General features: G+C 38.6%; 1 protein-coding gene across 1 annotated transcript in view; it reads right to left on the bottom strand.

Annotated features, from left to right (window-relative positions):
• ZCCHC24 (zinc finger CCHC-type containing 24) overlaps positions 1 to 22,145 on the bottom strand; it is a 101,516-nt gene that overhangs the window by 61,694 nt on the left and 17,677 nt on the right. The gene's annotated exons all lie outside the window — the stretch shown is intronic.

Raw genomic sequence — 22,145 nt, 5'->3', positions numbered from 1 at the left:
TCTGTCCATTATGAACCTGGCTCTGAATGTGTGGAAGTTCTTTTGCTCTTGCTTGGTACAATAATTTGAGACAAGCACAGACTTTGAGAACACCACCAACAGCATCAGTGAAAGGGACTGCTTTGGTGAGTCCACCTGAAGCCCAATACAGTGATCACTTTTCTTGGCAACTGCTGCCCAGTCCTGGTTCCAGCCCTTAATTCCTCCTTTGGCATGCTGACAGAGATCAAGAACTATGCAGTACTATTTTGTGCTTCTCACAGGAACAAGCAAGAATCAACTGCTGACTTCACCCGGGGTACTGGTTTAATCATGGCAAGTACCTTTCTTCTACTAATATGTATGCAACAAACTGAGGTGCTAAGAAAGCTGCAGTGTTGAGTTCTTACCCAATGCAATTTGCAAACTCTAGGAAAGGCTCTAAAAAGACCTAAATGGGAATTAATTGTCTGTTTCTTGCTTGTTCATTTTCCTCTCCCTTTCCCTTAAACTTTGCTAGAAAGAAAACTTTGTTTCACCCTTTCCTTATTCTGGATCATATGGATCAGAACAGGATCTTGTTGCACATCTTGTTTTAATCAAAATAGGTGGCAATAGCATGAACACAGGAGCCTATTCTTATCATCTGAGAAACAGCTGTAGATGAATCAAGAAATAAATTCCAGCCTACATGAAATTTCAGTGGTCCAGAGTATGGTTATCACCTGTCCCCAGAACACAGTTCAAGAACACCTGCAATGGGTCCTAATACACATACACTTCTCGGGGGAGATTGATTAGGTGAGGACAGTGCTCTGAGCCACACTGAAGAAAGACTGAAAGGCTCAGTTCATCCACCTCCTATTCCCTCCTATTCCCCACTCCAGAAAAAAACATGGTGTGTACCTACAAATCCCCCAAATTTCAGCTTTTGGTTTTGGCAGGCATGCTGGCACAGATGACCCTGTGTTTAGAGCAATGTTGCAAATGGTCATAAACAAATTAGCTAAGAAGTTCATTGAAATAGTGTCATCTGAAAAATTGAGGGGAGGGGCGTGTGAGTTTAACTTCTTTTCTGATTGTTATCCATAGTCAAAATCATCTCCTTTGTAAAAGAGAGGCTGCAGAGACCCTATGTTCATTTGAGTAGAAGAAAAGCTTCCTAGCAAGAGGCCTAGGGAGATCCTTTCCCATTAACCCTTGTGTATTCTATGATTCACTACTTTATATGGAGAATAAATGCTCCACAGAAGAAAGAGCTGGTATTAACAGTATCATTTGCTATTTGTGGGAAGTTGTCTATCACAACAGACCCGGGTAACTCATGGGTAGGGTCAGTTTCTGCCCCAATGAGTTTGTTATTTAGATGACAACATCAACTGATTGGAAAATGACATTGGATTGCTTTTGGGTTGAAGGTAGGTGGAGTACATTCTGTGAGCTCTTGTAATCTTGTCAATGACTACAGTGGCTACATCAAGTCCCCACTCAAGTGAGTCCCCACACAGTGTTCTGACATCAAATGGGAAGTTCTGGGGTCAAGTAGGCAGTGGTGTTAAGGTAGTTTGAAGGCTGGCTTCAAGGACAGCACCTTCCTCTCCTTAATTCAAAGTCATCTCTTTTAAGAATGAGACTTCATTTTATGCTTTCAGTTTCTTCTGGTGATGAAGGATTAAGCTGTATGTGAGGCTGCAAGTTTACAGCAGCAAAATAAGGAGGTATGAGTTAAAAAACATTTAAACCTGAAAGTAACAGCTGGACATAGATAAAGTATGAGAACATGAATCTTTCAGGCTGTAGCTGAAGATCAAACACACTGAGAAAAGCTGTTTTTTCCCTCAGTATTTTCACATGGCTCTGCCCTCAGGCTTCAGGCAAGACCAGAAGCAAAAGTGCCAAAATATCATGAGAAAAGCTGCTCTTGCAAAATTTCTGGCCTGACCAGAAGTGGGAAAATCTCATGAAACACTGTTCTCATTTGCTTTCCAGCCCTGCTTGGCACGTCCAGGAGGCTAAACCAGGTTCCCCTTGGTTTTGAACCATATTTGAATTTTTCTTTTGTTCCACATGTCTTTTGTAAATAGTACTCTGTAAACCTGTGGTATGTCAGCTGTGCTGACTTGACACATTGATCCCCAGACCAGTGCAGACCAGCAGTGATAAAGTGTTTTTCAACCTTGTCTAAAAATCATTTATCATTTAATACTATGTGGAGATCCCAAGTCTGTTGCAGTAGGAGATAAACAAAATGACAGAAAAAATACTTTGGCCAAAAGAGCTGACTCTAGTTGGTAAAATAGGATTTTGCCACAGTTCCTTATCCATAAAACGTGGACATACAGTATTGTTAATATCAGTACTACAAGTGTATATAACTAGTCAGCATCCAACCTACATGTTTTTGAACCTTAGTCCACATCTTAAACCACAAGACCATTCTCTCACTTCCAAAGTAATGTTACACAGTACAAGAAGTCTAAATGCAAACAAAAATATCTGAAAAGCATGTTGTGCAGGAAACTGGCTGGGATTCCATGAGGTCAGCCTGACTATGACCATGTAAGCTTGTATGTTCTGTTGTTGAGCCTGTAGACAGTAAGCAGAACTGAATTTAAGGTCAGTATGCACAACATCTGTGCTTACTGAAAGACAAAAAAAAAATCTAACTCCCACATTCTGAAACTAGTAAAACCAATGATGACCTACAGAAGAAAAAGATATATTTTTAAAATACATGATTTAGAGAATACATTGCTGTAAAGTTGAGTACTATAACCACCAAACAAAGGAAAGAAAGTTTGGAGAGCTTGCTGACTCAGCAAGCTTCTATGGAATCAAGTTCTCTAGGAATTTTTCCATTCATTTCAGTTGCTAAAAGCCATTTACTTTTGCTCACTTTAGAGAATGCTCTTTTAGTTGCTACAATGTAATTGAAGTAAGAATGTACTTCTCATTAAACAATCCCCTTCCTCCATGAAATAAGCAATATGGTTGATTTCAATGAACTACAGGCACATGGTCCAGTTCCTCCCTATATTAACAAAATGAGACAAAACTCCCATGCTGTTTTTAACCTATGTTTTACAGTTATGACATGTAGCCAACAGCAACATGCTGCACTGAAGGTCCAGGGACACACACATTTACCAAAGAGGACCTGGCTAGGATTTCGAAAAGCAAGAATTCCCTGGGGAGAATCTGTGGGGTACTGCAGTGCCTCAGGGCAAACTGGTACAGCCAAAGAATATATTTCTGACTGTGCTAGAAAGATGCCCCATGCAAAGTCCATTAGGCAGAACAAACACAGTTCTGTTTCACATGATACCAATGGTTTCTAAGGGCACATTACTGCCTTCTTGTAAAAAAGGATCTTTTTTGTGATTGAAATTCCTGAGCATAGTGCACACTGCAGCTAAACTGGGGAGGTCTGCACACAATCTCTCTGTTGTATTTCTGTCCTGAGTATGTGGTAGTGCAGAAGACAATAGCAGATGGGACAGTTCAGTCCTCGCTGAACAATGCATGGGGTTATATTTTGACTTAGAATGTTTTTATAATTTAGCAGAATTGAACTGTCTAGGATTTAATGGAGCAGTACAAGAAGCAGTATCAAGAAGCAGTTTCTGGACCAAAAGTGTTTAGAAGTAGTCCATTATTTGGCCCAAAGATGCTGTGATGCAGAGCTTTACACTGATACAGTACAAAGACAAAGCATTACCAGTAGATGTTCTGTGCAAGATGCCCTAAGAAAGACCAGTCTGTTATAGAAAACCTGGTATATTTTAGGAAGGTTTCCAACTTTTATTTTTTGTATTTATTTTGTATAAAGTAGTTGTCTCTCCCATATTATTAGTAGTTATTAAACAGTAGTTGAGAAAACTCACTTTCTAGTTTTCCCATCCCTGTGGGACTAGGCCCTTTTGTGACTATGTGGAAGAACAATGCCGAGCAGAGTGAATCCAAGACAAGTGACCATACTATAAATGACTAATAGTATTGCTCCACTTCTAGATAAAAGGACAGTGGCTGCAACTTGTTAAAAAAAAAAAATTAGATTCTGTTAGCTGACCAATGCATTCCTCAGGGTACCACTGTGTTTTTCATTTTATCCAGTGCCTGACAATTACAACTTTCCTCCAAAGAAGTAACAAATTAAGAATTAACTTTGATTGCAAAATAACAAACCATTGCCTCCCAGAATTTCTCTTCTCTGTTGGTTAACCATCCCCAAGTGCTTTAAGCACATATTCTCTGAACTAGCAGAGTTTTGATTGAGGAATATTTTCCATAGACCCATCATGGTTATCTGACAGCTGTGCTGGTTTTCCTTCCAGAAGACACCATTAACTAAAACTACATGATCACTGCTGATACAAATGACTATTTGCTGTATGCTTAATTTGTCTTTCTTGGGTAACCTTCACCAGAGTGAAACAGTGTTAGTTAAAGGTGAGAAAATGAGAAAGACATAAATACTCTCATAAATGGCTCTAGAAGGAATCACCACCATGATACAACTCTCTCACTGAAATGATGAGCCAAAAGCATGGATGTACAGTGTTCTTATTCTTTTCTAGTCCTTAGGTCCTATCTTGACCAGCTTAAGCCAGAGCTCTGAAAATACAAAGTTGAAAGGGAAATCAATGCTGGGTTGATTTAATAGTGAGACAGAAATTAGAACTGTGACAACAACTTATGCTGGCATTTAGGAACCATTAGTTTGAGTGATGATGTATATTTATGCATGTAAAAGGTGCTCAGGATTGATTTGTAGGCCTTAAAAATTAGTCACTGGCCTTAGAGCAAGCCCATAAAGAGTGATTGAAAGTGTAAGAAGCAAATGGGGAGGGAAAAAAAATATTTCAGAGAAACTTCCATACCAGAATAGCAAAATGACTAGCATCACAAATTCAAACATTAGTGGGGAATCATGAAAGCCAGTTAGATAACTTTTCTCCAAAATTATATGAATCAAAAAAGTTTAGAAAATAATATTTGAGTTTATTTCTAAGCTTTTATCAGTTTGATAAAACAGAAGGTAGGCTGTTTCCACTGGGTTTTTTTTAATGTTTTGTGATTTTCATCACCACACAAAATATTTGTAATTTTTCATCAAATATAACTTTGAAGTGCTGTTCTTTCAAAACCTTTTTTTGCAGGGGTTTTCTAGGGTTTTTATCTATTACTCTTTATAGATAAACATTTAAGATGTGATATTACCTGCTTGTAATTATACAATATTCCTATAGGTCAAGGGACCATAAGTAGAATTATAATTACACCAATACAAACAATTATATAGATAGGGTCAAAGCCAAACATTCAAAATTAGAAATGCTTTTATATTTTGGAAAAATATGAGAACAGCATTGACTCTTACTTATAGTGATGACTTAGTAATTCAGTGTCACAAATTTACCATTCCCTGAATCAGCCCCATAGTTAAATTGGTTGTAATGAGTGTTTTTCAGTAGCAAAAGCAGTTTAGGAGTGAGTTGAATCTGAAAATAAAAATTCATTATTCTTAATATGTGGATGCTGAAGCAAACCTGTCCTTTATTTCACTTTGATATTATTACATGAAGATGTAGCCAGAAAGAGGAACATAGGTAGTAAGGAGTAATAAAGTCTGCAGAGTGCCTGGGATGTGGTAAATAATGAAGAGACCAGCTAACTGATACAGTGATCTCAATCACTGCAAAAGTGGCACAGGACCATTTTTTACCATAGGCAAATCTAAAACTGAAGGGCTACAACTTGTAAGTAGAGGTTTCTTCTCAGGAGAGTGATTCAGAATCAGCTAAACTTGAGTTTCCAGTATGACACTATGAAAAAAAGTAAACTTTTTCTTCATCACAGATGATCTTGTGCACTGCAACACTGGGGTTTTTTTGTTTGGTTGGTTGGTTTTTGGGTTTTTTTTGTTGTTTTTAATCAAGGCTAGTCATTAAAAAGAAAAGCCTACTCTAATTTAGTTCTCTGAGCAATTAGGTCAGCCGTGCAAGAACAAGCAGAAAGTTTACTACTTCCAAGTGGGTAGTAAAATGCTGGGAACAGAGTGTGCATGTGCCACAGGCCAGCTCTGCAGCACTGCCCCACATCTGAGCCAAGGGTCTTGGAGTCAGCTGAGATGCAGGTATTCAAAACTTCTATCACCAGCCTTAGATCAGAAAGAAGCAGATACCTTGCTAGGGAGTGCCATTGGACAAAAGGAGAAATGTTTGGTTTATAAGGAAATGCATGGAAAAGTAAAAGGTACAGTAATTGTTGAAGGAAGTTGCCTTGCCCCTCTTGACAACTCAAGATTGGCATAATCACTGTGATTTTCAGTTCTTTCCATCACACATGAACACGCCAGCTATTATCAAGTCAGAGTGCCATGCCAACTGAAACTCTCTGCTAACAGCATCTTCTGGCTTTTCCTGTTTGATACTGTGGACCAGATAATCCAATATTACAAACAGATGCATCCTAACAGACTTGAACAGAATCATGCTCATTTGTCTTTGAGGGCTTGCCTGCCTTGACCTTTAAAGCCTAACACACAAAACACTGCTGCAGGTACAGGAGAGGTAGAGAGATAAAACCCAGCAAAGATGGAGAAGAAAGAGTGAAGGTCTTGAAAATCCTGGTCCTGTAGCTCTGTTTAAAACAGAGAACTAATAGCAAACTGCCTCACTGCAACACAAAATCTGCAGTGCAAAGATCATTCTCTGTCAAACATTGATGAAAATACTGAAGCTAATGCATATATTCTGATTTAAAATGAAGTTCTGCTTTTACTTCTCTTTCTTTCCATTCTCTTTCATTAAATTGGAACAGAGAAAATTGTATTTGAGGCAGTCAAAATGTGTACTCTATATAATTGATTCTGCATGTGTTAATCCAATGCATTCAGAGATTCATTGCCCCCAGCATCTGAAATGCACTGCCTGCCTCAAGAGAAGTTTCCATGTCAACTACTTAGATGAGCAAAAGTCTCTCAATTCATTGACTTGACTGATTTTTTTTTCCTCCCCAGAGTGTATTTGAGAGACAAAAAGCTCCTTTTCCTAGACATGATTATCTGTCATGACTATACCTCTTAGTTTCTGTTTTAGGGGACTGGTAGGATGGTAGCTCTGAAGAAGCTACTTCCAGAAGTGGAAATTGCATGCTGCGATGCATGCAACTCTAATTCTCTGAATGACAGTGCCCTGCAGCATGGAAAGTGCAACTGTTTTATGCACAGCCAGAGTTTAGGTCCAAGTGACTTCTAACATCCTATGAATCACATATTTTAGCATCCACCTTGTTAGACTTTGCATCTCAGATGGCAAAAAGGTGGCCACAACATCTTCCCTCACAGTGAAAACCTGTTCAGCATGATTAATATTTAATTCAAAAGGCTCCTCAGATTTTGTGTTGTGTAGCTGATATGTAGCACAGGAGAGATTAAAGAAGACAGCGTTAGACGCTTTTCACTGCTTTCCAGTGGTAGAGGAGATCTGATCCAAAAGGCAATGAGCCCAAATTGAAATACCAGAAATTCCTTTTAAATATAAGAGCTGTTTTAAGGTGAGGGTGACTGAGTGCTGACACAGGATGTCCAAGGGGGTTGTGGTGCCTTTATCCTTGGAGATACTCAACACCTGAGTATTGGGCAGGGGGTTGGATTAGCTGACCTCCCCAGATCCCTGCCAGCCTCAGCAGGTTTGTTGTTTTTGTGATTTAATATTCTGGAGTCATGTGGAAGGTCCCCTGTAAAGCACCTGTGTTTTGAAGAGTAACAGAAAGAATAAAAGTGGTATTTAGTATGAAAGTGTGGGGAGGTTTGCAAACACCAGTGGGTTTTCAGCTTTAGAAGTTTAATATGGATGTGCTGAGCACCTCATTTCTTGATTTATATATGAATGCAAAAGTACATTAGACTAGATTTTGAAGGGGACTGAGTGCATGACAATATCTTCTTTAAATACCTATGGATCTTTAGTGGATTGTTTTCAGGTGTCTTCACTTTTTACAAAAATTTGAGCAAACATATTTCCTGGTCGCATACTTCTGGAAAACTAAAAATTCTATTTTGGCTGTAAAGAACAGTATCATAGGAATTTAGTAACCAGCCATAGTTAAGCAAAAAAACCTGAATATCAGAATACTGGTAACCCAACTGATGGTTAAAACTGTATCAGACTGTTCAGATCCAACTAAAACCAGATTCCTTTCCCACAAATTGATCACAAATGAAATGAAAATAGAGTATTTTGTTCTATAGGCTAGATGTTTAGTTCTACCTGTATGAAGTGACACTACATTAGCAGAAAAGGCTCTGCTTATATGTGGTGGAACACCAGTTCTTCACATTCTGTATTCTGTTGGATGTTTATCTGATCAGTCCACATAATTTTCTCCAACAGTAAATCAAGGAGTCAGGGAGGGCTTAGACGAAAAATCAGCTGACAGATGACCTGTCTTATGGACCTGCACAGTAGGGTACTTTTTACAGCGTCCAAATTCAGTTTTTATCTCTACCTTAAGTATGAAGGAATCAGGATTTATTTTTTTTTTTAAGAATCAGTATGGAATAAATCAACTTCACAAGGAGGCAGTGAATATTTACTGCTGGTTATTCAACTGCTAGCTAAGTCTGACATGGAGTCCTACTAAAATGTAATCTGGGCTTTTTCAAGAACTTTAAATTGCTTTTTCACAGATCGGAATCTATACATTTAACTAGTTATGGAACACTGCACTTTGGCTGTGTTCCTTGCTGTAACATAACCACCCAAGGTAAGTTAAAATATCCAGAGAAGAAACCACTGTATCTTAACTTGCAAGATGTGCTAAGCAGATAAACAACAACTTTTCTAGAGTGATTAATAAAATGGCATTGATGAATGATATGAGAGTCACTGGAGATTAAAAGAAAATAATGGAAAAAGTTGAGTTTGGAAAAGCTAGATAAGGCTTGTGTTTCTGGGAACTAGATACAAGGAATAAGAGAGCTGTGCTTTCCATTCCCCATTTTGGTGTGCTAAATATCCATTCTTCAGCCTTAATTCTCTCACACCAGTGGAAGACACCTTGGAAAGAAGACTGAATGTGTCAAAATATTGATCTTAGATACTCTGGGAACTAAATGGGGGGTTTACCTTTAGTAGCTGGATAAGGAGACTAATTGATTAGGAAAGAATCTCAAGAATGGAGGTGAGATAAAGAGAAGGTATGACATGATGCAGAATGTGGGGTCAGTAGGGTCAGACCCTCTGTATGTACTCCAATAATTCTGCTGGAGTGAGACAACAGCCTATTTCTGAAGGCTGACCATCCAAGGTTGCTTCTATCTGTCTTCAGTTCCTACTCAAAGAAGAAGGTTTTTTGCACAAACAGAGATCAGAGCTAAAGTCTTTATTTAAGTTATCTTAGGGTGATGGTCTATAGTGCCCTCTGATTGTTTTTCAACAGCTGGTAGTCTTCAGGCAACAGCTGTCTTCTCACTTCTCTCACTTCCCTGGCTCTTATCTCTATAGCTTCTGCTTTTGGCCCTTATCAGACATCAAATGTATCAGGGGCTTGTAACAGAGATGACTATGAGGCAGAAAGAAAAGATGTGATAAGAAATGTTTATGAAGAGTGATGCTTTCATAAGATACTGCTGTTCCTCATGTAAAAGAATGGCAAGGTCCAAGGAATTGCACTGAGGTGGTTTGTAACCCTCATGAAAGGATCATTTGGCCTGCCCCCTTCTAGAGCAGAGACTCTGCCACTGGTCCCCACTGTGGTTTCTGTGCACAGTCATCCTGTTGAATCCCTGTGTACAGCTACCAGAGGAACTGGTTAAAACAACACAAGCTCTAATGCTAAGTCTGCACACTGGAACCAGCTCTTAAGCATCCATCATCACAAGTTATGACCATTGTGACCACAGCTCAGATAAGAGCAGCTCATGAATAATGAACAGCTTGATAACCTGGGCCAAATACATAGTAGTGAATGTGTGCTTTGAAGGGCCTGTAGTTAAAAAGCAGTTCCCTTTGTAGGAGACACAAATTTCAACAGCTCTGTTCAGTCTGACAGCAGAGAGCTCTTGTGCAGATACTGTACTACTACTGAGCAGCATCCATGAGTAACCGTGCCATTTGACAGCTGCAAGATTTGCTTCTATCATAACAGGTTTAATCACAGTATTCTACAGAAAAGAGTGCAATACTGAAAGATGTGAAGCTGTGGCATTTAAAAATCCCAAATCTACAGATTTACATCTCAACAAGTAGGGTTTCAGGACTTTTGTATCAGAACTAGCCTGGCCAGGGGTCTGCAGCAGAGGCAGAACGTGCCCAAGTCTGCAAGCACCACAGTCAGACAGAACTGGGAGAAGTGTGGCCACTGAGAGGAGGCCACTGCTGTCGACCACTCTGCTTCCAGTCACAGAGGAAACTTCCTGCAGCAAAGCAGCACTTTGTGACTTGGCTTAAGTCAAATACAGCTGAAATGAGGAAAGCTTGCAATGCCTCACATGTGCCTAGGGAGAGATGCCTCTCAGAGTCAAAACAAACCCTGATGCATCCTACTGTTATTGGAAATACAGAAGACACCACTTTTAATTATTTGTTATTAATGAATTATTTCATTTTTCAGTAATTCTTCAGTAGTAGCACTGACTTTGGGATATACTAGCTCTGTTTAGGGCTCAGAGCAACCGATAACATAATCACTCAATTTCTTCTCATGTTTGCACCAAGAATCTTGACTTGCTATCAATTTTACCTTCAAACCATCCCCCTGCTGCCCTCTGCTCTCTGAACACACACTGAAATCTAAAGTTTCAGACATTCTAGGAATCTTTCTTGATTCTTTTTTTTTCCATTCTCTGAGAAACCTGATCCACCAGAAGGGTGGGAGAGCTTATTGTTTTTTCGTCTGACATCTGGAGTTCATTAGCAGACTCATGCGTGCTGAATCAGGAATGGGAGCTCAGAAGAAAGCAGATGAGAGTTAAAATTACGTTAATGTAGAAAAAAAATGCCCCTTCTCTTCTCCAACTTTGCAAACAAACATAACATGTGAGTCACATTGTGAGCTCAGCACAAGCACTACAGCCATATTAGCTGTACCCACTAATATTGGATCTATTCTACCTCAAGCACCTATAGAGGAGAACATTGTATTATTTACTTATATATGCCAGTATGTAAAAAGACCCCAATCAAACCTTTCCAGTAGTTTCACATTAATACCACCACTTGGTAGTTTTGTAGTGTCTCCTATCTTCTATTTAAATAAATTCAATAGAGTATGAAAGGAAATAATTTATCACAAACCAACCATAAAATTACAGTTAAGACTTGCTGCTTAGGAGACTTCTGTAAACAACAGCAGCAAGAGAGACCACTTTTTTTAAAGTTTAACAGTACTGTTAGCAGTGGCTGAAAAGTCAGACAGTTATTAATAAGCATAGCTTTCACTGCAGAACAGCAGAAATAGCAACAGAAGCAGTAACTCTGTCAGTGCTGTACATGGTGCTATGCCAACAACCTCTGGATGACTGAAAGAGCTCATCACATTTGCTAAGGCTAATAGTTGCTGGCATAAAATATCCACCTTTACAACCTACTTTATCCTTCTCCCTCCCAGTGCAGGACATCTGGCTCCCAGACCTCGAGTGCCACACTATCTAGTCAGACAGCCCTGTCTTCTATGGGCTCTAAGAAAATGAGGAAACTCTTAAGTATCATTTGTGTCTGGGTCACACAGAGAAAGGGGGATTGACAGGAAGCTTTTGGTCATGTTTTAGAAGATCAGATGAGTCTAGGATAAGGAATCTAGCAAAATTACAAAAAGGTAAAATGCTGAGAGGGCAGTGTGATTACAGATATTGGAGAAAAACTGAAAGAAAAATAAAGCTGCAGAAAAACATGGAAGTCAGGCTTTGACACTCCCCTGCAAGTCACCTCAAGAAAACTTCATATAGCATTCTCTACCCTCTCTTGAGGGCTTCACCTACAAATTTGAGGATACAACTGTGTAATATACTTAAATGAGCTAAAAATTGATAGAAATTTTGAGTCACTAGTGCAAAAATGAGTAGCATGCTGTAAAACCACAGTATGGTTAGTTTCATATGTGAAACAGCACTCTATGCTGCCTCAGGAGATATGGATACCAACTTTCCTGAGAAAGGTACATGCCTGTGGCAGGAGACGTGCAGGTAAATATGTACTTCCCATCACACACGTTTTTCTGCTGATATAACAGGAAGATTTTTTTTTCGTGAATTTTGAGGAAACATATGAAGACAGCAGTGAGGTTTTGTCTTTATATTCTAATCTATTGAAACTCCTTAACTGGAGTTTACAGAAGTCTGTTTTTAGTAGCAGAGCTCCAACTTGCGATAGAAGAAATAGAAAAAGAGGAAATACAAAATGCAGGTCTGGAATTACTGGTATTGCATTTTGGTTTTTAGAAATATTTAAATCAAACCCATCTTTCTACTTAAATGATGACTCCTCTTGACCTTCTAGGAAAGCTTTCTTGTTTGCCACTTATTTGGAAGAAGACTTTCTCTTTCCCATTTTTTGCCCCTCTAATTTTTTCAACTGTGTAATCAGTAGTAAGAGAAACATGACTTCTATATAAAATCCTTTCAGAAGCTATCTCTGCTCTCATGAAGCCTTCTGAGGGTCTCCTTTCCTTAAACTGTGAGACTGACAGGGCAGTGTTTGGGAGGGCTGAGTGTGCACCTGGGCTGTGTGTTCTTGGCTGCCAGGTGGTGTGGGCAGCCTGGCTCAGGTGCAAGTATTCATTTGCCTGGACTGTTGCAGAGTTTTAACTGTAGCTGCACACCTGCAATGTGGTTTAAAATTAGAAATTGACTTGAAACCAGTATTTTGTATGTGAAACCTTTGAGCCTGGGAAATGTTCAGGGTAACCCTGAACTCATTTCCAAGGTTATAGCTTGAGACTGTGTTGAAAACTAGTTGAAACTAGTTTTCAACTAGTGTTATTTCTCTCCAAAATGAAAAAAATAATTATTTACAGGGTTCAATAATACAGAAGATCTCAGAAGGTGCTGCCCTCTTCCTATGCACATTTCTACACAGTCAGGAAATGAGTTAGAAACCAAGAGTAGCAAGTCAGAAATCTGAGGATAAACTGGTTATCAAGATTATGTCATTTCCAAAATGTCTGCTGTTGCTGCTAAAATCCCCAAATGTTTCAATTTAAGTGCCTGTATATAGGCTTTATTGCTTTAGCTAATAATTTGGCACTAACCAGGCTCTGAAATAAAAGGCTTATTCATTGTTTTCTCCAATTACTATACAAACATTTTAGCTTTCCTGCCAAATGAAGGACATTTTGAAAAAAATGTCTTAAAAACCTTTTTTTTTGGTCTTAAAAAAACTTCTACAAACCTGCGAAATGCATCTTTAAATAACAATGTTCTATCAGAAACAGGACTGACAGGTTATAGTATAAAATATAAAATGTTAAGGAATGAAGTCTATACTAAGTTTACCCCAAGCCTCATGTCTATGAAGCTGACATTGCCTGTATCAGCACAGCAGAGTCCTGTGTTCCTGATCCATGCAGTGCTGCCTCCTTTCCCGCTTCTGTCTCTCTCTCAGGCAGTCTGAAGGATATCCTCAATCCTACCAGGCACAGGTGACAATATTTACCTGAGAAAGTCTGTTCATATCTCATAGTAGAGCTTTTTATAGCTGGGAAATGAGACATATCCAAATATGTAAGGCTCCTTCTACATTTATTGATAAAAGCCAGATACAGTAGAATACCACCAGTATTTGTGCTATAGCAGGGAAATGGAATAGGGATTAACTTCCATTTAGTATCTTAATTTCTTGAGGGAAGTGATACAATGGGAGGGACAGGCAGGACTGTGTGCTACACACTGACAGCAGGAAAATGAGAGGGGGCCCCTGGGTTGGATTTGTGCCCTCACAATCTACTGACTGTCCTGGGACAAGCAGGAAAGCAAGGAGGGGCTGAGCTGCCACTGTCGGCTGCTGCCAGCAGAAACTGCTGATCTGCCTTCAGCCATTTGCTCTTGTTCACTGCTTTTGCTGTTTGCCAGCTTCCTCCTCTGGAGAGGAACTTCAAAGGAAAAGGGAGGGAGAGACACAGCAGTTGACACCCCTGACAGTCACTTTCTCCTCAAGAGCCAGAGCGTTTCCCATTTCCATGACACCATCCCAGCCTCTGATCAGACCTTGAAGGCCTTCTCTAATTGGGCATGTAGTTATCAGAAAATACATTTTCATTTTTGAGAAACAGGGAAACAAGGCTCTGGTAAAACTGGGAAAGGGAGTTGTAGTATTTATACAGTTGGCAGATTGAAAATTTTTGGAATTTCAAACCAGAAACACCATGAAATAATAAATTTTCACTTTGGGTAAATTAGGCTTTTGAAACATTTCCAAACAAATTCTTGCAAAACAAATTCAAGCCATTGCAAAGTGAAAAGCTTCCACTTCAGGTGTTTGCTTCAACTTTTGCTTTTTCAGCTGAACAACTTGTTGAAGCATATTTTCCAGGAGAAAACTCCTTTGGAAAAAAAAAGTTATTTGATTCATTCTTTAAATATAGATCAAGTGAAGCTGCCTTTTCACAGAAAGGGTTTGTGCAGGTGGTAAGTTTAGGGGGGCCTTTTTATTTATTTGATGTTGTAATAAATGCCTGTTTGCTTCTACTTTTATGCTTTTTTTTAAAAGCATAGTGAGGAAGGATTATGGTAGATATTAGAGCTGGGAGACAGAGATCTTGAAGAACAGTGATCATTTATTGCAGAGCATGAAAATTTAGTTAATTTTCATAAACAACTCTATGATTACATTTGATGGGGACATTGGGAAGTCACCAAGTCCAACCTCCTGCTCAAAGAAGAACCAACACTGAGTTCAGGTCAGGTTTATACGACTTTGTCCAGTCAGATCTCAAACACTTTCAAGCATGAATGGAAATTCCACAACCTATATTTCACACTAAACCAAAATACTTTTATGAAGTGAGAAAAAATGTTTCACTTAATTTTCAATTATTCATTTCTTATCAGTACAAATAAGGAATTGATAAATGAGTGTGGTTTGACCTGGTAGCTCTCTCATTATGTTATCTATAAATCAGCTGGTGGAGGGCTTGAAAACAGACCTTACTTTCCTCCTCAAAAGGAATGGTCTCAGTACTAATTTCAAAGCTAAACACTTAATTATGGTTTATCAGGATTTTTACTGCAAACTAAGCAAATACTAAATTGTTAGTAAACAGAGTTCATATTTAGACCAGTGCAATAACTATGTTCAGTCTACTTCCAATGAGTTTATAAAAGTCTCTCAGTGACTTGCACAGGATTTGGACCTGGTTTACTGTGCATGGATTTTAAGTATAAATTATGCAAGTTTAAGGTAGTGAATTGTAATATTAGCATGCAGATATGCAATAGCAGAAACACAAGGCTGGGAGGTGCTTTGGGATGTTCTCCTCACTTGTCCCTGGGCAGGACCACAAGTGCAAATCTTGGATTATATTCACCTACATTGTTCTGAAAGTCCTCCAGTGATCAAGAGCACTCTACTTCAAGGCCTTGCAGTTAGAGCAGCCTAGCTGAAGGCCACTACTGGACTCATTAGCTGTGGCTGTGGAAAACAAACTGTGCCCTTCGTGTGAGGCTTTCTACGTATTTGCAAATTTTTAATGTGACTTTTTGTGGGAACAAACAACACTGGTTCTTCAGCCTTTCAACACAAGTCACATTTCAGAGACCTCAAATTGATTTTTCTGCTCTCCACTTTACCCTGAATTTCTGTGCCCAACGTGGAGCCAGAGGAGGCTTTATCAGTGCTAAAACCTTATTCAGTTTAAATGCTGGGTATCCTTATGGTTTTGCATTTAAACAGTATTCTCTTTCTGATATCTACCTTGTTGCTAGTTGCCAGTTGGCTTGATATTATCTACATAGTGAATATGAAAATGAGATTCAAAGGTGAATAAAAAGTAGTTGGAAAACCTCAATGAAATGCAATCCCATTCTGTGCTGGATGATCCAACCTGTCACACAGCCATTGGTAGCTATCACACAAGACCTGGGACTCCAAGGCCACTGCAAAGACCAACCAAGCACTGTTCTCTTAGGGTACTTTCCTTTATCACCTCTGTCTGCATTGCAGACATCCCACAGGGATGAAAAAACCTTTTTGAACTCATATTAGTATATAAAGACTGAAGCACAGTAATAACAGCTTAGTCATGGGCCTGAAGGGGGAGCTTGGGTTTGGCTGGACTTCTAGACTTTTGGGAATGTAATGTCAAGTAGTGTGCTAGACAGGAAAGGGACACAGACATAGCTCACTAGGTGTTTTCTGTTTTCTTTTTCACTATCCAACCATTCTTACTTTGGTATGTTAGGGTTCAGTATCTTCTTTTTAAGCACACAGTTTATCAAAAAACTGGACATAAATGCCACATACTCTACACACAGCTTTGAAACAAGAACTTGGGAGCATGCTCTCAAATCAGGGCTCTTTGGATCCCCTCTACTCATGTACAGCTGTCTGAGTTATTTGTCTCTGATAAATGGTTTGAATCCATGACATGCACAGTTTATTGAGAATTTCAAAGAGAGTGCACAATGGGTATTTTTTGATCTTTCAGACACTTAAATAGCTTACATTTTCAGAGGTAAGATGGATGTCACCAATTTATAGCCCACTATACTTTGGTTGCAAGATTTCTGCAAGTCCTCATAATAAAAGTAGAAATTATCTGAAAAAATATATTCAGCTAATCTCAGAAATGCTGAGAAAACTTGGCACAGCTAAGTTCAAGAATATGAGAACAAAAAATAACAGCCTGCAATAAATTTTGTAGTATATTTAATATCATGGAGTTGTCAAAGTAGCTCCATGTAACAAAAAAAAAATTAAAAATCTTAGCCAAGTCCAAATTATCCACAATAGTTTAATGCAGGTTCTCAATGAAAAAATAGGAATAAATGAAATCAGCCTGTTGTATATAAAGAGGACTCTTCAGAGCCTCACATTCATCCAGTATCTTGTAATGTGGAAAGTATTTGCAGAATGAACACCTAAAAGCCACAATTCCTTTTAGAAAGATGTGTAGATGAAGAGATGTGCATACCTAGATGTATTTCAAAGCTAGAGAATGAAGGGGCTAGAAATACAGATGTTTTTTCTGGAGTGCCACGCATGGTTTGAAAGCAATTACATATAGCAGAGATTTAACACCTTTTCCCTCCTTGTAACACAGGCTAACAGGTTCTGTCTCAGCACTGATCCTACTAACACCACTAACTTACCAGATGTAAAATTGCTGTTTTCTTAAGTGTCCCATATTTTCATCTTTGCCTCCTTTGCAAGAAGAATGCTAATTCTGGTGATTCAAATACTGCTTTATTTGTATCAGGGATACTTCAGTAATTGTCTAGGCCCATAGAACTGGAACATAAATAGGAGAGGCCTGTACAGCACCAGATTAAATGCTACCAAGTATACTCTGACCAAAAACTATGGTGAAACCTGAAAAATTGAGCCTATACAGGGTGTCAGATTCCTCCAAGAATGGGGAGATTAACCTTTCATCCTGTAACTGAGTAATAATAATATCTCACTCAGTTCAATAGGGAAAAGACACATTTATTTGGATACTGTCACACAATATCCAAAAACCTACTATAAAATGCAAAACGTAGCAACTGTCAAAAACATTTTCAGAGTGAATGTTAGGATTTTCTAAGGTCTGTGATCTCCTTTAATTCCAGAGCTCTTTGAAATCTCACCTTTATTTTAAAGGGAAGATAAATTCCAAGAAGTTAGTGTTTGTTTTGCTTTGTTAAAAAAAAAGTTAAGATTTTGGAGCTAAAAACCAGAAAGTTAAATTTTTTCCAACTTTGTAGAGATGCTAGTTTGTTCCTCATTGCCATCTTAGTCAGCCTTTGGTACCTGGAGAAATCACAGCTGTGAATTCCTTAAATGTTATGCACCTTTGAGATCCTTGCACAACCATAAGGCACAAGTCAAATCAGATGAATGTTTCAGGCATGAGAGTTGCTTCAATCTTGCAGCCAAAGAGCTGCCTGCTGAGGCAGCTCCCCTGCCAAAGATGCACTGTATCTGACCACAGGGAGGGACAGCTTCAGGGCAGCGTGATCTGGCAGGCCAAGCTATGGACCAAGAAGAAAGGACTAAACTCAGCTTGACACTGATTTCTTCCACATCCTGCATGAAACCACAAAAGCAAATCTATGCAAACTCAAGCAGCCACAGCAATTACCTTCTGCTCCTATTGACTTGAATTTGTGCTCTTAAGGCACTTCAGTTTTACAGGATCTGCTTCAAAGATGCCTGTTGGCAGTGGAAAGACTCCCACTATTGGCCACATCAATATGGACCATGCCATGCATTTCAGCCACAGGTTTAAACATGCAGTGCAGAAAGAGACTAACAGCTTCCCATTTCATCTATGTCTGTACTCCTGTGAGCACATGGCACTTTCCTCTGTAAGTACAATGTGAAATTGGGAAACACACTATGCAACATTCCCCTGTCTCCCAGAAACTGGGATAGTGGCAGTGCATGGGAATTTGACTGCAGAACAGTAATATGTGCCCATTTACTTTCCCTAGCACATCACCATGAGGCAAGGGTTCCTTGCCTGTGCAGAAATTCACAGGAGCTGTCAGAAAGGGTTTTTCAATGAGCTGTGCAGTGGCACAGTGTTTGAATACACTGTGGGCAGAGTTGAATACACGTTAGGGCAGAGACAGCAGTAGATGGAACTGGTGCTTGGCAGAAAGACCAGGTAGAGCAGTTTGAAAATTCGGAATACAGAGATGTTTTGCTGGAGCTCCAAGCTTGGGCTTCTTTTGCACCTTATTAAATTAACAACTGGAATGACATAAGAAAAAAATGAGATCCAGGATTTGTGTATTTACTTTCCTAAATCCTAAGTTGATTTTTGAAAAATGGCAAAGGTTCATTCACTAAGCAACATCTTAGAATGTGAACTAGGTGTTTTATTTACAAATGTGTACATAGATTGTATCTAGACATAGACACCATACCCCATTATTCTATACTTTCTGCAAATTAAACTTCTATGATAGGTCTGAGTTTAGGTTGATGACCTCATGGAAGAGAATTCATGTCAATAACATTCTTAACAATTTAAAGGAGCAAGATTCATTTTTTTTATAGGCCACACTTGGTACAAAGGAACTCCCTGTTTATATTTTATAGGATTTAAAATAAAGATATAGTGATAATGGGTGAAAAGAGGCAATGTAACTTTTTAAAAAAGATCTTCTAATAATTTCTGCACCTGCTATATAAAAAAAATGTCATATAGAATCATGTATCTTTAATATTACTGGTCCAGAACTCATTGTGGGGAAAAAAGCCCCTGTGGTCCCCAGGCATAGGTATGGTACCTCTGAGTACAGAGTTTTGACAGAATATCTATATTTATATATCATACAATCAACCACTAGTAAACCAGATAGGAAATCTCATTCCTTACCTTCCATGCTATTTTAAGAGAAAGATCTTGTTTATTTTTTATGTCACTGTCAATAATAATTTAAGAGCAGGGCTATATTAAGAACACTGCTTTTAACCTTTATTCTCTACACATTTTTCACTTCATTCAAGTCAATGAGAATTCTGTATGTGCAAGAACATCACAGAGGTATGAGTAAGATGTTACTGTCTAAGCCACTGAAACTCACAAATTAGTTTTGTAACAAATGTAGGTATGCTATAAAGATTAGTGCTGGGTTTTTTATAGACATAATTATTGCAGCAAACAGCTTTTTGCAAATGTAGGCAAATTGGAAATAATGAATTGCAACCATAACATTGCTCTTATTTCTGGTAGTTTCCTAAACAGAAAAGAACACTTTCTATCACCATGCATGACACAAACTACATTGTAAAATAATAAAAGTCTGCTAAATCCCATTTTGATTTTCAAACAGATAGTTGTGGACACAATATTAGACAAATTGCAGATACAAGAGGTACTTAAAAACTAAAGCTGGCAATTTTTGTTTATAATTATTAAACCTCCTGGAATATGATCAGCACTTAAGATCGATATCTGAAGTGATACACACCTTTCCATGAACTTTTACAACAACAGAAAAACAACATATATTTTCAGTTGTTATAACAGGCAGAATTAAGGGAAGATATTAAGTCCTAAAGTAGTTGCACAATTTCTTTGCTATGCAGAAAAAACTTCATAGAACACCCCATTTCAAAATGTGTTTCTTATTAGGCAGTTTCATAAAAACAAAAGAAAAACACTGTATGATTTACTGGTACATGTTTTGTTCAGATCAGATTTTCTCTATCCAGGTTTAAAGACTTTAAAAACACACTAATACAGCTCTTTTTGTGGTAGGATTTGCTAAACAACTTTTATTTTTGACAGCACTATTTTTGACACTTAGCAAAACTAAGCATCAAAACCTAAGATATTAAGCAGTGTATATAATGTTTAAATTAAGAAAACAGTTATTGTCAAAAGCAGTGGTAACAAATGGGGACTTAATGACAAAAGCCTGATCCTACCATTGCTGCTCCCATTTTGTGCACAATGTTTTCAATGTTTTGAACATAACTTGTATACACAGAGTCATCCTCTTTAGAACTGTCCTCAAACTCAGATAACATAAGCAAAGCGTGTATGGTCCTGTGAATGCTTAACTCTGCTTTTCCTCAAGAAAGCACTTGCTGATTAAACCAGAAAGCACTTGCCTGTGTTAAAAGAAATCTCCAGCCAAAGAGAATCAATTTCATATCACCTGTCCCTTAACTAACACAAACAGAACCGTGCACACACAGCAGAAGGCACTGACAAGCTCTGCTCTGGGATGCCACACGTACGTGTAGCCATGCGTGAGCAAGGAGATGAAAAGCAGAAGAGAAGAGCCTTGAGAAGGCCAGGGGAATAGAGGCTCTGTATACTTTGTGTGAAGAAACTGAGAGAACCTGGCTTGGTTAGTCCTACAGAATGAAAGCTGAGAGAGGATGTGATTGAATGCTGAGAGAGGATATGATTGCAGTCTATTAATACATCCTGAGATAAACACCAGGGAGGGATAAGAGCTATTTCAGTGGAGGACAATGTTGGCAGGAGAACAAATGACTATAAAGTGGCCATGACTTACACTCATCCTAGAAATTGGAAGATTTCTAGTTAGGAGAGGACTGAGGTTCTGGAGCAGCTTCCCACACCAGCAGTAGCAAAGGCAAAATACTGAATTGCTTCCCAAGTAAAACCTGATCAGTTTTCAAAAGGGGCTGTATGATATGGCTGCCTGTAACCATAGACTGCATGTGGTGAGCGAGCAGATGTTTCCCTGTCCTGTGTTCCTTTACTCATTCCTCCCAAACTCACAGGATAGTCACAGAGTATGCCAGTAGGAAGTCTTTCCACTTCCTGGTTCACAGAAAAATTGAAGACCTTACAAATTAAATCTGGAAAAAAAATATACAGGATGTGCAATTTAAGAGAATTAGTGTTCCTACACAATCCTTAATTGTTTGTATCTCCTGGATTTCATGGTGTGCATATCTTCAATTTTCACTAACATGTTTAATCCCTAGTGCCTCAAACCATAAAAATACCTATGAAATAAATAATGCATTACTGCTCCAACACTGACACATTCACTTGGTCTGTGTGAGCTGCAGCTTGCACATACTGATTGTCAAGAGGCCTGTTGCATTCATTTGGCTTCTCACACAGCATGGCAAAGCACAACCATCCACCCCCAGTCCAGCAGTTTCTCACTCTGACACATATTTAGTAGCTGGAGTTTCAATTCTCTTGTTAAGTAAAGTATACTATTACATGGTTCTGTCTTTGCATTCTTCTGTAACATTCTAAATTAAGTAGATTAAACACTTAAGTAAGGAAATTAGAGTACTTTTGATCTCCTAGCAAAGAAAATATCATAGTTTTTCTCTAAAGAAGATTTTTACTCAACCTAGATCAAAATAAGAAGTAAAAATATTTTCAAGTGCCACACTCAAGACTGCAAACCTACTTTAATTCCATAGCTTTCATTAGAATTAATGAAAGATATACAGTGAAAGTGATAAAGTTAGTCTATGCATAACAGCAAGAGGAAAACACTCAAAGCTCATCTG

The sequence above is a fragment of the Serinus canaria genome, chromosome 6 (assembly GCF_022539315.1).
Source record: "Serinus canaria isolate serCan28SL12 chromosome 6, serCan2020, whole genome shotgun sequence".
NCBI classification, from domain to species: Eukaryota; Metazoa; Chordata; class Aves; order Passeriformes; family Fringillidae; genus Serinus; species Serinus canaria.
This window is presented reverse-complemented; position numbering and strand designations above follow the sequence as displayed.